The sequence below is a fragment of the Megascapheus bottae genome, chromosome 32, assembly GCF_031878675.1.
Source record: "Megascapheus bottae isolate mThoBot1 chromosome 32, mThoBot2.hap1, whole genome shotgun sequence".
Taxonomy (NCBI): Eukaryota; Metazoa; Chordata; class Mammalia; order Rodentia; family Geomyidae; genus Megascapheus; species Megascapheus bottae.
Window position 1 is genome coordinate 8,995,921 of NC_143540.1, and position 17,900 is coordinate 9,013,820.

General features: G+C 46.8%; 1 long non-coding RNA gene across 1 annotated transcript; it reads left to right on the forward strand.

Annotated features, from left to right (window-relative positions):
• Positions 1-282: 282 nt before the first annotated feature.
• On the forward strand, positions 283-17,461 carry LOC150043249 (uncharacterized). The gene is made up of 4 exons (XR_016533482.1): positions 283-489; positions 7,581-7,659; positions 16,721-16,843; positions 17,400-17,461. It is a non-coding gene; the product is annotated as an uncharacterized LOC150043249 (long non-coding RNA).
• The last annotated feature ends 439 nt before the right edge of the window (positions 17,462-17,900 follow it).

Sequence of the window (17,900 nt, forward strand, 5' to 3'; positions counted from 1 at the left end):
CACTCATGCTCGTAACCTTGGGCGTTTTGTCTCCTGGGAGGAGAAGGGAAGCTGGAATTGAGATTTCCCTCCAGATTCCATCTGAGGTCCACCCAGAACTGTACTCGCCCAGTGGAGAGGCTGGTGGTTTCCCTGGCAACCCACATGTAAGAACACCACTCTGCCCACAAGACCTAAAAGTGGGCCTTGAACTTAAATGCCCTGGATTCTGTCCTGGACCTTTTTTTTTTGTTGTTCAAGGCTGAACCACAGCTCTGCATATGCCTTTTTGGCAGTTCTCCACGGAATTTTTTTTCCCCTTGCCCAGGCTGGCCTCAAACCATCCTCAGATCTCAGCCTCCTGAGTAGCTAGGATTCCCAGCCAAAAGTACAGAATCTTAAACTTGCCAACACCACATGTTGTGGAGGGGCCAAGAAACCAGAGCGCCTTCCTAACAGACTAAAACATGAATCATCTGGAAGGTTCTTGTCAGCTCTGAAATTTTGAAGGTCAGTGCTCTGCCTTGTCTGGCTCTGGGGTGTATATGTGTGTGCATGCACACAGGTGCTTGTCCGTGCTGGGCTTGAACTCAGGGCCTGGATGCTGTCCCTTAGCTTTTTCACTCAAGCTTGGTCCCCTAGCATTTGAGCCAGAGCTTCACTTTTCTTTTTTGTTTTTGCTGGTTCACTGGAAATAAGAGTCTCATAGACTTTCTTGTCAGGCCTGGCTTTGAACTTCCATCCTCTAGATCTCAGCTTCCTGAGTAGCTGGGATGACAGGTGTGAGCCACCAGTGCCAGCCTTAGAGTGCTACAGTCTTGACCTCTTTATCTTGCAGCTGGATGAATTCAGTGAGATGGCTTTAAAATTTTGGACTATTATAGTATTATCCCTTGGGGCTGCACTGCCGGCCCACGCCTGCAGGGGGCAGTCACCACACCTCCATGGCCCCGGCTGGGAGAAGCAAGTTTCTCTCTGTGCCTGGTTTTTGGGGGTGCAGGGGTGGGGGTGGGGGAGATGAATGTGGCTCAGGGTGGTTTTGTTTTTTTTTTTTTTTTTGCCAGTCCTGGGCTTGAGCTCAGGGCCTGAGCACTGTCCTTGGACTTTCTCAAGGCTAGAGCTCTACCACTTGAGCCTCAGCACCACTTCCGGCTTTTTTCCTATGTATGTGGTACCGAGGAATCGAACCCGGGTCTTCATGCATGCTAGGCAAGCACTTTAACCACGAGGCCAAACTCCCGGCCCCGGGTGGTTTGTTTTTAAATGGGTGTGTTTGAGGTTCACCTCTGGCAGAGAAAAATCTCTGCCCCCCCCCATAAACACACACACACACACACACACACACACACACACACACTGGCTCCTATAAAACCTATGATTCAGTGAAAGTGTCTTCTCAGGGCCTACCCCCCCATCCCCACCCCAGGACCTTTGCTTTTCTTCTCCTCTCCCTTCTCCCCCTCCCCTCTCTTCCTCCTCCTCCTCCTCTTCCTCCTCCTCTCCCCTTCTTCCTCGCTGCCTTCCCTCCCTCCTTCCCTTCTTCTCTTTCTCTTCTCCTCTTCCTCCTCCCCCTCTCCTTCCCCCCTCCTCTTCCTTCTCCTCCCTTTCCTCCCCCCCCATCCTCCTCCCTCTGCTCTCCCCCTCCTCTTCTTCTTGTGACCTTTTATCTCAGCGGGAACCCAGACTAGAAAGACAGTTCTGGAAAAATGTGGTGTGTTTCTCATTATGTCTCCACAGCCTGAAAGTCATGTGATACCAAGCTAGCTAGCTCGCTCGCTCGCTCGCGCGCGCGCTCTCTCTCTCTCTCTCTCTCTCTCTCTCTCTCTCTCTCTCTCTCTCTCTCTCTCCCCTCTCTCCTCTCCTCTTTTCTCTTCTCTCTTCTCTCTCTTTCCCTCCACTTCTCCCAAGTTCTCCTTTATTTGCTATGTCTGTTATAATTCCCATCATTTGTGGTTTTAATTCAATTTAAGACAATCGGAAACAGAAATTATAGTGATAGGTTTGGGTTGTTTTGCTTTGTTTCTGTTGTAAATGGTGCTGGTCCTGGGGTTTGAACGCATGGCCTAAGCACTTTCCTTCAGTTTTCATGCTCATTGCTTAGCCCTCTACCTCTTGAGCCACAGCTCCGCTTCCAGCTTTTTTGGTGTTTTTTTGGAGATAAGGAATCGTTGCTGACTTTGCTCACCAGGCTGGCTTTGAACCACCAACCTTCCAACCTCAGCCTCCTGAGTAGCTGGGATGACAGGCCTGAGGCTCCAGTGCCATCCAGCTGGGTTATTAACATTACTGCTATTATGTATGTGTGCATGTAGCCTTTCTTTGGTGTGACTCAGACAACTGGAGAATGTCTCTCTGCTGGCAGATCTGACGACCTGGAAATACATTCCTTAGTCTTGACCAAATATTGATGATAATAATAATAATAAATCCCTCTTTTGCATAGATCGGGGGCTCTATGAGCAAGCCTGGGCTTAGAGAGATGGATCTCAGCAGGAGGACAAGTTCCATCCCTTGTATTGTTCGCAGCAACTTCCTTTACCCAAGGATTTTCTTTTTCATTTTCTTTTGGTGATTGTTATAATTTTTGGAATGGTTCATAAGTTTTCCGATTTTTTTTTTGAATTTTAATACTTCCATCTTTTGGCTTTTTTTCCCCAATTGTGAACCATTCCATATTGCGTCTTTATTGCAAAAGTCAACATGCTTCTTAGAAATTCAGATTGTAATTGATAAAACAAACATTACATCTCTGAATTTAAATGTATAAACAGAAATCCAGCAATATCTATTATACTATTACACAAGTTCACAATTTTGTAAAAACCACAATAAGGCATACTATATACATCAAGAGGAATCACTATTCCTTTTCACATGATTTTTTTTCTTTTTGAAATAATGATCCATCACCATGGGTCTTTTTCAATCGTAACAAGACTGCTTCCCGATTTTTTTTTCCTCTTAGCTGGTGACAAAACTTTTTTCTTTTAAATTTTATTTTATCTTTTCTGGTCTGAGTTTTCAGCATCTTTCAAGATGGCCTGCCTGCCGGTTCCCACTGAGCTGAGCCAGAAAAGAAAAATTAAATCACACAGGCTACAAGTCTACATTTATTTATTCATTCATTTCCTACCTTCTGGCAACCCACAACTTTCCTATTTTAGACAAAAAACAAAAGCCCCCTCCATGAGATGCTCATCTCTTTACCTCTTCCCCTCCCCAAAAAAGTCAGAAGTCGTGCTGTGGCTCAGGTGGTAGAGCACCAGCCTTGAGCAAAAGAAGCTCAGTGCCCAGGCCCTGAGTTCAAGCCCCAAGACTGGCCAAAATAAATGTATTCTCCAACCTAGGCCATACTGAGATTGCTGAGAACTTAAGTATTTGCATGCACATATGTCCATGTATGTGCATTATATAGATTTGTAAATCCTATGTGGGTCAGATTCGAGTAGAGTATCCAGTCATTCATATGAGTTTCACAGTAGGAACTGAACTGCTTTCCTCTAAGATCTATCTGAATGTCTCCTCTTTGGGATTCAGGTCTAGGTGGCTCAAGGTGTCTTGCTTGAGCTCGTGGCTCAGAATCCTCAGTTTTGGCTTCTGTCTAGATCTCACTAGGCTGAGCCCTCCTCCCCCTTCTCTTCTTCCTCCTCCTCCCCCCACCCCCACCCCTGCCACAGGAGGCCCAGTGAAGGTGAGCCATGTCCCATGACTGTTTCTTTTATCACTTAGAATATGACCCTGAATTCGTCTGAGCTTTACCAGGCAGGGTGGCTCACCCCTGCAGTCCCAGCTACTCAGGAGCCTGAGCTCTGAGTATTGCCCGTCCAAACCTAGCCTGGGAAGGGAAGTTCAGGAAATTCCGGATCTCCACCCAGCCAATAAGCACAAAGACTAGAATTGGAGCTGTGATTCAAATGGTGGAGCATCAGCCTTTAGCCAAAAAAAAAAAAAAAAAAAAAAAGCTACCAGGAAGTGTGTGGACCCTGAGTTCAAGCCCCAGGACTGGCACACATGCACACACACTGAAAAGCAGTTTACTAGAAAGGTTTTCTAATTATTGGTCTCTCAGAGCAAAGATGGTTGTTTCTGGTTTAAAGGAATCCTAGCAAATCCACTGTTCCTTGTTTTGTTTGATTGGAGTTTGTGTGTGGGGGAATATAATCAAGAAAACAAAGAAAAACACAATAGCACAACCTCTCCTGTTTTGTTTTCTTCTGCCAGTCCTGGGGCTTGAACTCAGGACCTGGACGTTGTCCCTGAGCTGCTTTTTGCTCAAGACTAGCACTCTACCACCTGGTCCACAGCACCACTTTTGACTTTTTTCTGTGTATGCTAGGCAAGCACTCTACCACTAGGCCACCTTGTCCCAGCCTCCTGTCCCTTAGCTGTTTCTCTGAGGCTGGTGCTCTACCACTTGAGCCACAGAACCACTTCTGGTTTTCTGGTGATTCATTGGAGATAAGAGTCTCAGGGATTGGATTTTCCTGCCTGGGCTGGCTTTGAACCTCCACCCTCCAGATCTCAGCTGCTTGAGCATTGAGAAGAGGCATTGATGGAGTCCTAATCGCCCTCTCCACCCTGGGGACCCAATTTCCTTTTGTCCCAAGTCTCTGCTGGGTCGAGTGGATACCAAACCTCAAGCTTTTTCCTCCCCTGGTCCCAGCAAGGAAGGGGTTAAAGGCAGACTGGGCTGGCTCAGCACCAGGAGTTAATTCAGGGTCTTGTCCATTTGCATTTCTTTTCCTTTGTGAGGGCTTTTCTTCCTTCTTTTTTATTTATTTATTTTTTTTCCTTCCTCTGGGGGGCCTAACTCAGCCATTAGTCCAGCTTGCCTGCAGACCCCTGCTGGTGTGATCTAGTGGCCTATCAATTTTTCAATACTATCCCTCATTAAGGGCAGTCGCTGGTGACTGGCTGTCTGTTGAAGGCCCCTCCTTGTATGGACAGAGCACCCACCTTCCTGGGTCGATGTTATGAATCTTGGCATCTTGAATCTTCAATCATCCCGTGAATCTGGACCAATCACTCTCTCCTCCTCCTCCCTAGGTCAGTCATGGGGCTTGAACTCAGAGCCTGGGCACATTTATCTTCTAAGCTTTTTCCACTCAAGGCTGGCCCCCTCTAACCACTTGAGACCTCCAGCGCCACTTGTGGCTTTTCTGGTGATGACAGTCTCTCAAGGTCTTTCTTGCCTGGGCTGGCTTTGAACCGGGATCCTCAGATCTCAGCCTCCTGAGTAGCTAGGATGACAGGCGTGAGCCACCTTGGTAGCTCTGTTTCTTTTTTTTTTTTTTTCTTGTGAGTTTCCGAGTACACATGAGAACATGTGGTATTTGGTTTCCTGTGTCTGGTTAACTTCTTTCAGTGTAATGGCGCTTCAGGTGTGTTTGTGTCATTGGGAATGTCAGGATTTCCCTCTTTATCATGGTTGAATCATTGTGTGTGATGTGTCATTTACCTAATAAACTCTCTTTCTCTCTCTCTCCCTCTCCCCTCCAACCCTCCCTCTTCCTCCGTCTAAACCTCTGGAATTTGACCCTGGCTTCCTGAACTCTTTTTTTTTTTTTAATAACTCCATCCTATCTCAGATTCTAGGATGAGTCAAATACAGAAACTTAGGCCCCATGAATATTTCCACAGTCAAGACACCTGAGTTCTGACCCAGTGACGTCAGACAAGACATTTCTCCCCTCAGTTTTAACCTTATTGGTAAGGAAAAATTAATATTAATAATAATAATAAATGATGATTGCAACACCTAAAATAGTTCATGGCAGGATTAAATCTTTTTGTTGTTGTTGTTGTTTTGTGTTTTGGTGTTTTTTTTGCTGGTCCTGGAGCCTGGGCACTGTCTCTGCTTGTGCTTTTTGCTCCAGGCTGGCACTCTAGGCCCCCGTTTCTGGCTTTTTAGTGGTTAACTTGGCAATCAGAATCTCATCGATTTTCCTGCCATGGCGTAGGCTTTGAATGGCAATCCTCTCGATTTCAGCCTCCTGAGTAGCTGAGATGACATTCTCCCACCTGTGTCTTGTCATTTCCAAAAGGGGTCGTGATGAGAATAATTCCTTTGGGTGACCAGATGGAAGATCCCGGGCTTCCATTTCTTCCCTGAGCTGTGAGCAACTGAATGCCGAACTCTGCTCCGTGTCATTTTTGGGTCAGGGAAGGAAGCTATCTGGTAAAGCAAACTGCCTTCCTTGCCTCTGCAGTGGCTCCTCGAATGCCTGGCTGATTTGATCTCCAGGTTCACGGCCACAGATGCTGAGAAACGCAGACGTGGCCATGTACAGCAGTTGGAAGGAGCTGTGATCAAGGCTATAAAAGCCAGTGAGCTGGCACCACAGCCTGGGTGCAGCCCTCATTAAAGAAAAAAAAAAAAAAAGGGCTGAGTCAGCCACAGAGGCTTGGATAAGGAGCATTTACCCTTTACCCCCCTGTCAGGAACAAAGTATGAATGGTGAGAGGATTCATGCACCTGTCCTGCCTGGCTTCCTGGTACCTGGGTCATTCTGGCCTCTGTGGCTTTGGTTCTCTTTGGGTACTGGTTTTCCCTTGATTCACAGCACCACTTCTGGTTTTCTTGGTGGTTCACTGGGGATCAGAGTCTCATGGACTTTCCTGCCCCGGCTGACTTTGAACCATGGTCCTCAGATCTCAACCTCTTGAATAGCTAGGATGACAGGCGTGAGCTACCCATGGATACTGGGGTTTTCTCATTTTCCTCTCTCCCTCTCTGTCTCTGTCTTTCTGTCTCTCCTCCTTGGTTTCCATAAGTGTGGAATTCTTAGCTCCACCATGAGTAGATACTCATTGAAAAAAAAACAGGGGCTGGGAGCATGGTTCAGTGGTAGAGTACTCACCTAGCATGCATGAAGTGCTGGGTTCGATTCCTCAGCACCACATATACAGAAAAAGACAGAAGTGGTGTTGTTGGCTGAAGTAGTGGAGCGCTAGCCTTGAGCAACAGAAACTCAGGGACACAGCCCAGGCCCTGAGTTCAAGCCCCATGACTGGCAAAAAGGTACCGAAAACAAAGATAGACCTAACTGGGTACCTCTGGCTTACACTGGTCATCATGGCTTACTCTGGAGGCTGAGTCTAGAGGATCGCAGTTGGAGGCCAACTGGAGACAGACCCCAGCCACTCACCTCCAGTGAGTGGAGCCAGAGGTGGAGGCGTGGCTCAGGTGGGTTAGAGCCACCAGCTGGAGCCACCAGGCTCAAGGACAGTGCTCAGAGTTCAAGTCCCAGGACCAAAGTGTACACACACACACACACACACACACACACACACACACACACGACTCCACAGTGCATTGACCTTGAGCCAGGACAAGGTCACCAAAAGCCTCACTGCTCTCTTTTTGACTTTGGGGCTGAGTCGCGGCGTGCAAGGGAAAAATGTGACTCCATTAAGATATAATTAAGATCTTCTCTGGCTGTGTTCCTTTCATCCGTTGTCCTCATTAGCCTTCTTCTTTTACTGCCCAGTGTGGGTATATCTGTGGCATGTTGATGAGGGTGTGGGGCGGGGAGGAGGGCCCCTAATTTCTGAAGTCCAAGAGATGGCTAATTAATTAATTTGGATTTCTGCTCCTCCAGGCCCAGCCCTTGACGGATGGAAAGGGTTTGATTTCTCCCCATCATTTGTTCAGAATCAGAAGAGGTGAAGCGTCCAAGGGTAACTGTCTAGCAAACATCAGTTTCTAAGAGGAGTGATGTCTCAAAAAATGTATGAAAAATGTAGGGTCCCTTCACATGGCTTTTCTCTTGAGACCCCACTCCTACTGCTTCTCTAAATGCCACCAAGTGTAAGGGTTGTGGGTTTTCGCCTCTCAAGATTGGGTTCTGAGCTGGTGTTCCAGCCTCAGGGAAGGAAGGAGGTATTTGCTGAGTAAGAGATTTAGCTGAAGATTTACACACACACACACACACACACACACACACACACACACACACGTCTATCTATCTTCTGTCTGTCTATCTAAGAGTGCTGGTCCCCAAACTTGAATTCAGCCTGGGCGCTGTCCCTGAGCTCTTCAGCTCAAGGCTGGTGCTCTACCACTTGAGCCACAGTGCCACTTCAGGTTTGCTGGTGCTTTCTTGGAGATGAGGGTCTCATGGACATTTCTGCCTGGGCTGGCTTTGAACCACAGTACTCCAGATCTCAGCCTCCGGAGTGAACTGGGATGACAGGTGTGAGCCAACAGCTCCTGGCTGGGCTTTTTCTAACTCGGATATGGAGTGGCCATCGTTTTATTTGCTTATTATTAATTATTATTATTTAATAAACTCTAACGTATGGCCAGATCCTAGGTTCTCCCACAAATGCTCTCCCTTCAGGGGGAGAGCTGCTGACACCCTGAACCTCAACCCCAGCCCCTGTCTGTCATTCTCCCTTTTTCTATCCCATCCATATATTCTTCTCTCTACTACAAAGGTCTGGGGAAAAAAAAGAAAAAAAGAAAAAAAAAATCAATGAGAAAAAGGAAGCCAATAATCCCGAGACAACCTGTCCAACTGGAAGAAGATGGGGTAGGGAGGGGGAAGGGAAGGCAGCTCGATAAAATGAAAGAGAATTGAAGAATCCCCCCCCAAATGAAACACAGTATGGGGTCTCCTCTTCAAAGGACCAGGCAGCTTTGGGGCCTGTGTGTGTGTGTGTGTGTGTGTGTGTGTGTGTCCATGTGCACTTATACACAAGATGGGAGCTGCCAGGCACGCTCGCTCTCTCTCGCTCTCTCTCTCTCTCTCTCTCTCTCTCTCTCTCTCTCTCTCTCTCTCTCTCTGTCTGTTTCTCTCTCTCCTCATTTCTCTGTCGCAAAATCTCTCCCCTCTGTCTCTTCTCTCTGTCTCAAGATCTCTGATTCTCCTTTCTGTCTTCTTGGGTTGAGGGGGGATGGGCTCCTTGGTTTCTGTCTATTTCCTGTATTTTCTGCCTCTCTCTTTTTTCCCTCTTCTCTCTCCCCTCCTTCCTGGGGTGTGGCGGGGGACATAGGGTCCTTGGTCTCCCATCTTCTCTATTCTCTCAGCCTCTCTCTTTTCCCTCTTTTCTTTTCTCCCTTTCAAATATGAGTATCCCCTGATTTTATTTTATTTTTTTTTGTCAGTGGTGAGACTTGAACTCAGGGCCTTGGCGCTGTCCCTGAGCTCTTCAGTTCAAGACTACTGACCTACCCCTGAGCCATGGTGCCACTTTCGGTTTTCTGGTGGTTCACTGGAGATAAGAGTCTCATGGAGTTTCCTGCCTGGGTGGTTTTGAACTTCAGTCCTCTCCATCTCAGTGCCTCCTGAGTAGCAGGGATGACTACGCGTGAGCCACCAGCACCACCCTGGCTGTACAGAATTGTTTCTGCCTCTTCCCTTCCTTGGGGAAAAGGAGGGAACTAAGTCCTTTGGGCTTTGAATTCCAGCACATGGGAAGTAGGTTAGACTCCAGGAAGAACGGGGCAGGGCTCCGAAAAGAGCCCACATCGGTTGCCAAGGTAACATCTTCCCAACTCTTTACCCCAGAGGAATTTTTTAAAAATAGGTCACACTTCTTTTTTTTTTTCCCCCTTAATTATTTTATTTTATTTTATGAGAAATCTGAATTTGGGAAGGACTCAGAGGTCAGATTCAGTGAAATCACACACTTTGTGATCAGAAAGGAAAATCCAGTATGGCCTTCGAAGGCGCTCTCTCTCTCTCTCTCTCTGTCTCTCTGTCTCTCTCTCTGTCTCTCTCTCTGTCTCTCTCTCTCTCTCTCTCTCTCTCTGTCTCTTTCTCTCATGGTGACCTGCTGATGCCATCCTAAGGATACAGGAGGGCGCAGGTCAGCACAGGAGGTATAGTTGCTTCTCACGTTGGAGGGGTGGGGCTTGGTCAATGTTTTATTGTTTGGTACCAGTCCTGGGACTTGAACTCAGGGTCTGGGATGAGTTGCTTGAGAGCATCTTTTGCTCAAGGCTATAATAGCATGCTACCACCACTTGAAAGCCACACCACTGCTTCTGGCTTTTTTTTTTTTTTTTGAGTAGGTCATTAGAGATTAGAGTCTCATGGGCTTTCCTGCCCAAGCTGGCCTTGAACCCTGATCCTCCTGATCTCGGTCTCCTGAAAAGCTGGGATGACAAGTGTGAGCCATTGGCATCCAGCTGGAAGCCTACTTGGATTGGAGCTGCATTTATTTATTTATGACTGGTGAAACCCAGCCATATCGTATCATTGCATCCCCATTTTAATTCGAACATCAGTCAGCTACACGCTGCATAATTTTGACTAAAAAAAAAAATCCACCATGCGATATACTAAAATTGTCCTCAGAACAGAGCCAATAATTAAAAAAGAAAAATATGTCACTCCACGTTAAAGACTGGAAAGTGACTACTGCCTGTCTTGCATAGTTATTATAAGTGTGCACAGGGTGAAAATGAAGATCATATAGTTCATTCAGAGACGTAAAAAATATTCTCTATCACTTGAGCCAGAGCACCACTTCCGGCTTTTTCTGCATGGTTTATTGGAGATAAGAGTCTCATGGCCTTTTCTGCCCTGGCTGGCTTTGAACCACCATCCCCAGATCTCAGCCTCTCAAGTAGTATCTAGCCTCAGAAATTGAATCCCTCCACCTTCTCTCCTCTGCCATCTTGCTGCTCCTGAGCCTGCCCCCCCCCACTGCCTGCCCCAAAGAAATCATCCCCTCTGTCTGCTTGGCCTCAGGCAGTGTCTGGAGACAGCCACACTGGTTTTCATGATGGGATGCATTTGGCAAGTTCAGGCTCATCCTACTTCAAATCGAACATTCCTGAAGGGAGGTGGAGCCAGACTCCATGCTGGGGGCCCCCATTTAGCCAGGGCCTCATTACTCTCAGATGGAATGGAACTCCTCCACCATTCATGCCTGACCACCCATGGCTGCCCCAGGAGTTGGAGGGAAGCAGAGAAGATTTATCAGGGATTGGGGAAGAGAGACAGACAGACAGACAGACAGACAGACACACACACACACACACACACACACACACACACACACACACACAAAGAGAGATACAGACATAAGACAGAGACAGACAAAGACAGAGATGGGGGAGGAGAGATAGGAGAGAAACAGAGAGAAGATATGAGGAAGAAGGGCCGGGAGTTTGGCCTAGTGGTAGAATGCTTGCCTAGCTTGCACGGAGACCCGGGTTCTATTCCTCGGTAACACATAATTAGAAAAAAGCCACAAGTGGTGCTGAGGCTCAGTTGGTAGGGCTCTAGCCTTGAGAAAGTCCAAAGAGGAGTGCTCAATCCCTGAGCTCAAGCCCAGGACTGGCGAAAAAAAAAGGGGGGGGATGGGGAGGGAAGAGACAAGACAGAGAAGATTGAGAGGAGAGAGAGAGGGCAAAGAAGGAAAGGAAGGAAGAGAGATGAGGAAGGAAGACTGAGAGAGGCTTCAGGAGCTTCAAACATCCCAGAGGGTCAACCATTTAGGGGTTTTCTTGTTGTTCATTTGATTTTGTTTTGTGCTGGTGCTGTGGCTTGAACTCAGGACCCAGGCTCTTCTGTCATCTGAATTCTTCAGGAGGCTGAGATCTGGAGGATCCCGGTTCAAAGCTAGCCTGGGATGAGAAAAATCCAAGAGACTCTTATCTCCAATAAACTACTCAGAAAACCTGGGGCATAGCACTGTGGCTCAAGTAGTAAGCACTAGCTTTGAGCAAAAGAGGCTCAGGGACAGTGCCTGGGCCCTGAGTTCAAGCCCTGCCACAGACAGAAAAGAAAAGAAAATTCTGGAGCATCGGAGAACCGTTTCCTGGCCTGGAGAGTTCAGCCAGCACAGGGCAGTCACTTCCAATTTCCTTAGAGATGCAGAGAGGGAAGGGGGAGGGGACGAGAGGAAGAGGGAGGGAGGGGAGAGGAGGAGAGGAGCAATGAGGGTTGGCTCTCAAAGCCTTTATTCCACAACAAATAAAAATACCAAGCAGCTTCTTATTTTATACCACATAATCCATTCAAAGAAAAATCCATCATCTTATCATCTCTGATTGAGACAAAAATATCTTATTAATTCTGCATGCACCTGCCAAGGAAGCAGGGGGGTAAAAAAAGGCAGTGAGCCTAAATGCTGAATCCCCGAGGCCCCGAGGGGGCCTTACCCAGAGTGGCTTTCTAAAACAGTGAGCCAGACACCTATGGGAAGATAATTTATTATGTAAAACAACATCCAGTGGGCCAAGAACTAAGCAGGGGGGGGCCGGGAGTTTGGCCTAGTGGTAGAGTGCTTGCCTAGCATGCACAAAGACCCAGGTTCGATTCCTCGGTACCACATACATAGAAAAAAGCCGGAAGTGGTGCTGAGGCTCAAGTGGTAGAGCTCTAGCCTTGAGAAAGTCCAAGGACAGTGCTCAGACCCTGAGCTCAAGCCCAGGACTGGCAAAAAAAAAAAAGTCACAAGAGGTGGGGAGGTGGGGAGGTAGGAGAGCTGGGAAGGCGGCCTAGTGGTAGAGTGCTTGCCTCACATGCATGAAGCCCTGGGTTTGATTCCTCAGTGCCACATATGTAGAAAAGCCCAGAAGACATGCTGTGACTCAAGTGGTAGAGCGATAGCCTTGAACAAAAAAGAGCTCAGGGACAGTGCCCAAGCCCAGAGATCAAGTCCCAGGACACACACACACACACACACACACACACACACACACACACACTCCAACGGAACAACTATCCTGAAAGATGAGAAAAGCCATGAATGAGCTAGGCTTGGGCTGCCTGCCACCTGCTCTTTGGGGAAACACAGGTGACATGTGTCAGGGTCAGGAATGAGTGAATTCAAGATGACCCCAGCACGGCCCACCAGGCTAGCTGTCGTGAAAGCTTTCATGGCCACTGGAGCAAGGGCTACTGGAATGCCAGTGGTGTCATCTTGTTTCCTCCCTGCCATCTTGGCATCTTCACTGCATGCTGGTGTATGTGTGTGGTGGGGGGTAGGATGTGTGTGGGGGAGCTCTCATTGGGTTCCAAGATTAGGGGTGATGGAGGAGTTTCTTTGAAGTGCAGCTGTGTGGGGGTGATACCCTTTGAATTGCAGGTGTGGCCCCGCTGTGTCTAGCTCCAGGGAAAAGGTTTGCTTTAGAGAACACTTATTCTTGCTGCTCCTTGAATGTCTCTCCACTTGCCCCTAAAAACCAAGTGGGACAGCTTGCCTTGATGTGGTTTTCTTTTTCCTTGCCTTTATAAGCTTTGGAATCATTGCCTTGGGGCCTACAGGCTCTTTGGGGGGCACTAACCCATTGGATACCTCAACACATGGCGCCTCTCTCTGTCTCTCTCTCACTCTCTCTGCACCTCAGGCCCTGGAACACTTCTGTATCTGTGTGGCCCAGGGTTTTCTGAGAAGTAGGCATTGGGAAGAGAAGTGGGCCTGCCTTCTTTTGCATTTGTACAATCTGGGGAGGGGTTGTGGGGGGAGCAGAGCACCCCTATATACAAACCAACCAGACTTCTCCCTTCTTCCTTTTTTTCTTTTCCTGTCACATGACAAACCAGAGAGATGGGAGACAAAATTCGTCTCCCATGCTCCTACGATCCCCACCAAAAAATGGATCCAGAGACAGCCAGCCACTCCTTTTCCAGTGGGATGACAGGGATTTATGCCAAAGGGGGAAGAGGAAGGAAGGAAGGAAGGAAGGAAGGAAGGAAGGAAGGAAGAAAGAAAGAAAGAAAGAAAGAAAGAAAGAAAGAAAGAAAGAACAACAAAGCAAATGTCATCCCAGGCTGGGCATTGGTGGTGTGCCTACGTGGATCTTCCTAGCAAAGTCAGGAGGCTGAGATTGAGAGGATCGTGGTTCAAAGTCAGCCAGGGGCAGGAAAGTCCGGGAGACTCTTATCTCCAATGCCATCGCTCAGCATGGTAGAACTCCAGCCTTTAGCAAAAGGAGCCCAGCGCCCAGGCCCTGAGTCCAAGTCCTAGGTCTGGCAAAAAAATAAAATACAAATACAAATAATCTTTTTTTTTTTTTTTGCCAGTCCTGGGCTTGAGCTCAGGGCCTGAGCACTGTCCTTGGACTTTCTCAAGGCTAGAGCTCTACCACTTGAGCCTCAGCACCACTTCTGGCTTGTTTCTATGTATGTGGTACCGAGGAATCGAACCCGGGTCTTCATGCATGCTAGGCAAGCACTTTAACCACTAGGCCAAACTCCCGGCCCTCTTTTTTTTTTTTTTTTGGCCAGTCCTGGGCTTGAGCTCAGGGCCTGAGCACTGTCCTTGGACTTTCTCAAGGCTAGAGCTCTACCACGCTCTACCACTTGAGCCTCAGCACCACTTCCGGCTTTTTCTATATATGTGGTACCAAGGAATCGAACCTGGGTCTTCGTGCATGCTAGGCAAGCACTTTAACCACTAGGCCAAAAACCCGGCCCCAAATACAAATAATCTTATATGTATATATCATATATAGTTTATGATATAGTAGGTATGTATATTATAGTATATTATATAGTACATATATTTGTGTATTATTTACTATATTTTATATATAATACCATATTGGCAGTAAAGTATACTATCTATTGTATATTATGTTCACATATATGTAGTATGTTATATATACTATATTATATACAGTATATGTATATAATATAAATAACACACACGTGTATATAATGTGTATACATACATATATGTATTAATGTGCATATAATATGCATATGTATATTTATACACACATAACTATAGTGTACATAACACATAATTATATATAATATGTATTATGTGCCATATATCATATATGTATAATTACCTATACTATGTGTATATTTATATTAGGTAAATATGTGTATATGTGTGTGCATATATGGATACATGTGTATTCATATTATATATAACTACTCTCTATATAACATTATACAGTATATATACAATATATAAAGTACATACATTGCATATATAATATGTAAAGTATATTGTATGTGTATTGTCTTTGTACACTATATATTAGGTGTGTGTGTGTGCGTGTGTGTGCGTGTGCATGTGTGTAATCCAGAGACTTCCTAAGCTGTACACCAGTGGCTCACGCCTGTAATCCTAGCTACTCAAGAGGCTAAGATCTGAGGATCACAGTTCAAAGCCAGCCCAGGCAGCAAAGTCTGTAAGACTGTTTGCCTCCAATAAACTACTCAGAAAAGGCGAGAAGTGGTGCTGTGGCTCTAGGGGTAGAGCTCTATCCTTGAGCACAGAGGCTCAGGGACAGAGTCTAGGCCCTGAGTTCAAGTCCCACGACTGAGTAAAATCAAATAAAAAATTGATTTTTCTTGCTCTTGAAGAGCCAGTCAGAAAACAACAGAACGTGAACAATCTGTGATGTTGGAGGTGGTTTGGATGATCAGGTTCAACATACCAAATCCAGTCATCTGTTATCAAACCTCTGCCCATCTTGGAACTAATTTCTCTTTAGCAAGTAAATAAAAAAAAATAAACATGATTTTACAGGAGCCGGAAATAATTCATCTGTGAAATTGGGAGATGTTTTTGGCTCATCCTTACAGTTTTCTCGACTTAATGCTTGTTGGTGTCTGGGGGAAAAATGATTTTTTTTTTACCGGGAGGTGGGGGAGAAACTTGGTAAATCTCTGGGAAAACTATACAACTTTGGATAATAGTCTGACAATTTGAAACTCTCAGAGTTATTAGGGTTCAGACAGCGTGTGGGGGTGTCAGATAATGGATTCTGGAGATGAGTTCTTTTACCAAAGGCTTGGGGCAGCTGGTGTGAAATCTGAGGGGAAAAAAAAAAACACCCAAGCAGACTGCAGCCACAGAATTCTAAACAGATATTTAGAGAGAATTTCTGAAGATGAGCCATAATTTCTGCTCCCATCAGACTAGAAGCAAGTAAATTGATTCAGTAAGGAGAGAGAGAGAGAGAGAGGGAGAGAGAGAGGGAGAGAAGCTTCGTGAAAGGACTTACAATGATGTTACACATCTCCAAAATATGTAAAAATATTTTTTCTTGCTTAAATTATATTGAAGGTTATCATTTTAGCATATTTGATTTGGGTAGAGTTAAATGTTAATATATGTTTGTGTGTTTAGTGATTAAAATAATTTGAAACCTAGTGGTAGTTTAGCATGTATTTCTTTGTTGGACTATGATTTTGTTTTAATTAAAAAAAAATTTTGTGCTGATCCTGGGCCTTGAACTCAGGTCCTGGGCGCTGTTCCTGAGCTTCTTTTTTTTTTTTTTTTTTTTTTTGGCCAGTCCTAGGTCTTGAGCTCAGGGCCTGAGCACTGTCCTTGGACTTTCTCAAGGACAGAGCTCTAGCACTTGAGCCACAGCTCCACTTCCAGCTTTTTTCAATGTATGTGGTACCAAGGAATTGAACCTGGGTCTTCATGCATGCTAGGCAAGCACTCTACCACTAGGCCAAACTCCCGGCCCCTCCTGAGCTTCTTTTACTCAAGGCTAGCACTCTACCACTCGAGCCACAGCTCCACTTCAGGCTTTATTGTGGTGGTTAACTAGAGATCAACCATTTCTTGCCCAGGCTTGCCTTTGAACCACGATCCTCTAGACCTCAGCCTTCTGAGTAGTTAAGATGACAGGTATGAGCTCAGTCTTTTTATCATTGTGAAGAAATGCACACACACACACACACACACACACACACACGTGCTCACATATACAACTTGACAAGCTCTTTTAGCAAGCCATGATTGCTCTGATTGCCTTTGCCTTTCCTTCTCTTAATCTCTGTCTCTGTCTCTCTCTCTCCCCCACCTCCAGCCCATTGCTTTTACTCTTCCCCTACAAATGGTGGGGCTGAGAAATGGCCATATTTCCTGTGCGTCTTGTCTGTTCCTGAACCCTGATGTCTCCTGCCTGTCTCCCTAACTCCACCCACAGCAGGTAAGGAGGCTCTGGGGGTCCAGCAGGGGGTTGTTGGCTCTGTGGGGCCTTGGACTCAGGGCCTGGGCACTGTCCTTAGGTTTTCTCAAAGCTTTTTCTGTGTGTATGTGGTACCAAGGACTCGAACCCAGGGCTTCATGCATGCTAGGCGAGCCCTCTACCACTAGGCCACTCACACAAAAATAATAATAATAATAATAGTAAAGAAGACAAGAGAAGGTAATGGTGGCCCAAAGATCTAGGAGCTGGAGTTCCTCTCATTTATTGATTCTGTGATTGAAGAGACATTGGGTGAGCCACAGCTGGGGGAGGGGAAGGCCCTGTCTTGTGGCCCTGGATGCCATCTGGAGAGAAAGAAACCCTCCCTCCCCCCCCAAAAAAAAAACCCACCCCAGTGTGCAGGTGCCTCTCCCATCTCCCGTCTGCAGGTCATTTCTTGCACATTTCTGTCTTCTTTGGGCTTGCATGGTGTGGGGAAATGTCCTCCTCTTGTCATGTGGGAGGCCTTTGAATCCTTGCTGATATTTCCCCCCCCCTCTCTATTTTTAAATCTCAGCTGGACTTGAGGCCAGGGTGACCCTGCGTCTGGAAGGCTGGCGGGCCTCCGGGAAAGCCTGGGTGAGGACTTTCATGTTCAAAAGACCCTGGGAAGCCATTGAAGGCTGAGGGGGGGCGGAGGACGCATGCGCACTGACGCGGGGCTCGTTTCCCCCCCCCCCCCCCCCGTTCCCCCCTCCAGGGCGCATGCGCAGGGCTGGGGCAGCGGATGGGGGTGGAATGGGAGTGATGGAATGCAGAGTGATGGAATGTGGGCGGGGCCAGTGAAGGGGGGAGGCGGGGGACCCCCGCTGAAGCTTTGATCCCCAGCATCCTTGAGAGACCCTTGAGGCCCTCTGGCTTTCCTTGGCTGAGCTGGGCCTGAAAGCATTGGGGCTTCCAAAATCTGTGTTTTCCCCAGCAAAAGAAAGATACACTACATATCATAGATATATACACACACATACACATTATATATAGAAATGTACACAGGCACAAATAGGTAAAATAAGACGCTCAT